The sequence below is a fragment of the Lissotriton helveticus genome, chromosome 6, assembly GCF_964261635.1.
Source record: "Lissotriton helveticus chromosome 6, aLisHel1.1, whole genome shotgun sequence".
Lineage (NCBI taxonomy): Eukaryota > Metazoa > Chordata > Amphibia > Caudata > Salamandridae > Lissotriton > Lissotriton helveticus.
In genome coordinates this window covers 994479538-994484460 of record NC_136067.1, presented here as the reverse complement: position 1 = coordinate 994484460, position 4923 = coordinate 994479538, and positions in this window count along the sequence as shown.

The window sequence follows — 4923 nt, the reverse complement described above, 5'->3', positions numbered from 1 at the left end:
TAACAATTAATCCTTTCCAAGAAACTTGGCCTATTTAATGAATGATTTAGCTTTGTACATAAAAATAACAATTCTGTGTTTTACAAATCGTACCAACTGGCCAGTATTTGGGTTTATATGCTCTTTCATACAGACAAATACCAAAACAAAAATACGCGCCTAAAATTAACCCAGACATTTTGGTTTTGCCAATGCTTGTTAGCAGCATTAAGTATACGAGTCAGAAAAACTCTTTTGTTGTGAATAATTAGGGTTGGAAATGTTTAAGTCATGAACATTGGAGGCTGAATTAAACATTACTAAGATCTGTGGAAGGGTGGTGGTCTTTAGAGTGTCTCAAGCACTTCTGTTCACATCACCTGCTTCTGCTGTCTCTCTGTAAGACAATCATTCCCCGTTTCTCCCCAGATCTTTCTGAAATCGTCCATGTGCATATCTCGCACATCATTTTCTCTTCACACTGGCTTTTCACCCTCTCTTTCTACATGTACTGTTGTTAATCTACTCACTTCACCATCCCCGACACACACAGTCACCAACTCCTCTTTAAGCACAACATTTGTTGTTCGTTTGGCACTTTCATTATTTTGTCAGCTGTGAACCTCCTACACACATTTTACCATAAAATCCCGATTATAATTGGCACATATGTGCCCATCGCTCTGCAGAGAGGCCATGGATTGCATGTGCATAACGTCTGATCACCTTTTATGATACACTAACAGGCACTGTGAGAAATTCACACAACCTTCGGACTCATCCTCACTCGTGCCCCATCATGAACACTCACCCACGACAGAAACTCACCTTGTGCCTAGAGGTGATTGGCTCACACAAGCAGCAAACGTTTTAAGAATACAACATAAATACAACATATTGAAAAAAACAAAGGGGCATACCAACAACAAAAGGCGATTATAATCACTGAACGCGTTTATTGCATTTGTCACTATCGCCGTCTATCGCCGGTTCACATCGCCGTGTTAGCAGCGTATTTACAATGCTTGGCTAACAGGCAATGTGAAATCCAGTGATTGACGGCAATATTCCACATTACCGTACGAAAACCAGCGACAACAGGACGGCACTAAAGGAAATGTTGTTAATAGGGAGATGTGGAGTTAGCCATTCAATCCACCTCCCATTGAACAGATAGACAAGTCTGAAATTGATCAGTCGTTAGATACCGGCGATAACCGCGGTTAGCGCAGCTTTTAATAATGCTATGGGTGTCAGGGCACGGCTTGTAAATACCGCGATGTGCGGTTACCGACTTTTTCCCTGTTGTTTTCTTTGGCAACGCCTTCTTTGCATCTCATTAGAGATACGAGGCTAGGCGTGTGGAGAATGGCTGCTAACATGACCTAATGCATGTTAGCACTGCATTGTTGATAGGGCGATGACATTTTGACCACTTTTCAGGCTTTTAAAGCCAGAAAAGCAGCGATATGGCCCTTGTTAATATACCCCAAAGACTCTTAGGGATTGTAATAGGAAGCAAATTTGAAATGTACACAGGGACTGCATCCCTGTTATGGATTACCACAGAGCTTTAAACAATCTCTGTGGGGAAATCAAGCATTGTTTTGCCTGTGGTGGACATGAAATTAGGACTCAAAAGGGACACATGTCAAAGACAACTTTTAGTTACTGTCACATGTCACACCTGGCAGGACCGACCCACTTTGCGACGTACACTGATGTGCAATGAGTGACTGGAAGGCGCCCAACTAGATACATGCCCTTGGCCCTGCTTGTGCATCACCCACATTTTTGTAAGTCGCTCTGCCACCTTTGACCCAGTCGTAGCGGTGGGAGAGCCACTGAAAGCTCATGCCAAATGCCTGTCTCTGTCTCCTCCCAAGGTCCTCTTGGACCCTCAAGGTCCTCTCAGACCCTAGGTCCCAAAACAAGCTGAGCTTTCATGTGGCTTTTGCCAGCCCCCTTGTGCATCAAGAAGTAATGACAAAGCGATGGCCCTTGATGCAAAACGGGCATGAGAAAGAGATCCTACCTACTAACTGAATGGCATAATATGAAACCAGAAAATATGCGATAAATCCCAGCTTGCCCCCTTGAACAAATTGTGTGATCTTAGGAAAATCTTATATTTCACTGAGCCTCTTTTGCTTCATTTTCACATATGAGAGCACCTTCAAATGCACAACTTCAGGAACTGCGCTAGATAAAAACCTCTTCTATGTGATTTATTAGACTATAATATTGCTCTACATGTAGCAAGAATCTAGCCATAGAGTACACATAGGGTACATGTTTCATTAGTGTCATTGTCTTCAGAGAGTGGAAAGGCAATGATATTTCTAAGATGGAGATCTACAACTATCACTTTTAATAAATGTATGTCAATGTAGTGATATAAACCGTAGATTTAAGTTGAAGATCTTCCCCATATTAAGGAAATACACTTTCCAAAAATCTTTTTGAAGCACTTTATCATAGTTCCATATGATGATTGTTGCTTTATTTACCTGCCAAATATGTTTGGGCAGGTGCACGCACTCTTAGAACAAAGCCAGATCCTTCACTCATTTCTCCCAGCTAGTATGTTGGCTTGATTGCCTCTATCCAGGGTGAGCAACAGCGACATAATATAAAGACAAGACCTGGCACAGAAGTTTTTATGGGATGTCCAACCTGATATATACACCTCATCCGAAGGTACGTTCTTGTACATGGGATTGCAGCGGCGGCCGGCACAGGTAACCGTGGCAGGGCGGGGCAGAGTGGGAGGGGGGATGTCGACAGACGACGGAATATGTATAATTAAATAAATAAATAATACCTATTCCGTCGTCTGTCGGCCCCCCCCTGCCGCGCCCTGCCCCTCCCTACAGTGTTTACCTGAGCCAGCTGTGGGATTGTAGGGAAGGGCAGCTCAATTATAAGGGAGCGAATGGGCTGAAAAGGTGTCGAAAAAAACCTTAGCATGACAAGCTAGTTTGGTACTGTAGTTTACTTGAGAACTGCAAAGTTTGAATCAACTGTTAATGCAATGGGATACCTCTCAGATAGGGTTTTCTTTTCAGGACACTCACTGACTCTCACATAAACAGCATTAGACTGTTAAAGACCTGAGGTGAGACAGGCAGACAATTTAATCAAGCAAGGGCAATGGACCGACCATCCAGGCAATATGGTTGCCTTCCCCCTCACAAATTACCAGGTCCTGGTGTGTCACCCAAGTTGGCGTTCCTAAGTAGGAGGCGGAGCCTGTGAACAGAGATAAGCAAGACCTGCTTCTCTGCGTGCTCTTCTGATGTGGTACCGTAAGAACATAATCCATCTGAGGGTTCAGGAATCTGGGCTCTTTTCATTCTGATGTATGGAAAATTCCCTAATGTACATAATTACCTCTTTCAGTGGTGCTGCATTACAGATAATTTCCAGAACTTGACAGACAGTTAAATCCGGATGTATGACGTTACAACGCATACTTTTACAACTCCTACCTTTACATCGCAAGTTTTACAATGCATACCATTACAACGCATAATGGTTTTGGGCGCTGGATAGTGAATAGTTTAATTTACTATTCCAACTCCAGTCCCCGTGGATAGTAGGGAAGGTGTTGGATAGTACATTAAACCTATTCCCTATCCTAGAGCGCCCCCCAGCGCTATGCGTTGTAATGGTTTGCATTGTAAAAGTTGCGTCGTAATGGTAGTGCGTTGTAAAAGTTTCATTGTAAAGGATGTTTCCCGTTAAATCCATGTAGCTTTGGTGGGCATGACAAAATGGATCCAGGAGTACCTCCGCTCGCATAAAAAAGAAGGCTTCAATGCACCTACCAAGAAACAACAAGACCCACTGTGTTCCCAACATGAGTGGCTGAGCCTAAGATGGTTGCCACTAGCAGCAGTGTTCATACTGCTGGCCTGGTCCTCGCTTACTTTGCATAATCAGATAAACCTGTGAATTTCTTCCACCAATTAAAGCCTAGACCTAGATGTGACTCCCCCAGTTACAGTACAGTTTTAAGTGAAAGAAAATAGTCAACACCTGCTACCATGGAATCTCCACAAATCAGGTGAACATAAGAGCATATGGGGATGTATGACGTTACAACGCAGGCTATTACAACGCCTGCCTTTACAACGCGGTTTTTACATCGCATACCATTACAACGCATAGTGCTTTTAGGCGCTGGATAGTGATTTATTTAATTTACTATTCCAACTCCAGTCCCCGTGGATAGTAGGGAAGGTGTTGGATAGTAAATTAAATATATTCCCTATCCTAGAGCGCCCCCCAGCGCAATGCGTTGTAATGGTTTGCCTTGTAATGACCGCGTTGTAATGGTAGTGCGTTGTAAAAGTTTCGTTGTAAAGGTTGTTCACCGCATAGGTGGGCATATATAGCCCAGCAAGTTCACTACCAAGATGCTGGGGCAGTGGAGGCACAACCTCCGCCAGCCGCGAAATGCACCATATAAAGAGTTCCATGACGTTGTTGTGGCAAGGAATGTTTGCCAAAAGAGCTCAATAGAACAAGGCTTCAACATTTGTAATGCCAAATGGTCTGCAATGTTATGGCAGCATGACAAGGCTGTATTAAACACAGGACAAATCCTTATACCAAAACAGAACTAAGGTCGCGTTCAGAAACACAAAAGACAATGGTTCCATAGGGTTCATGCCACAAAAGTTCGACAGTCTGCTACACTTTCGTCTCCTAGATAAATTGGACACATGTATTTGTTACAGACATGAAACATAGGACAGCGATCCACTGTTGTAGTATTCACACCTCAAACTGTATTGAATTGGATTATACTACTGCTGCATAAAAGGGGGGACCACGAATGAATGAAATGAAATTAGATTTCTTAAGCGCATGGCTGCCCAAGAGCGTCCCAGCGCTGATACACACAGCTAGCTTCCAAGATCCTCGGACACGGAACTC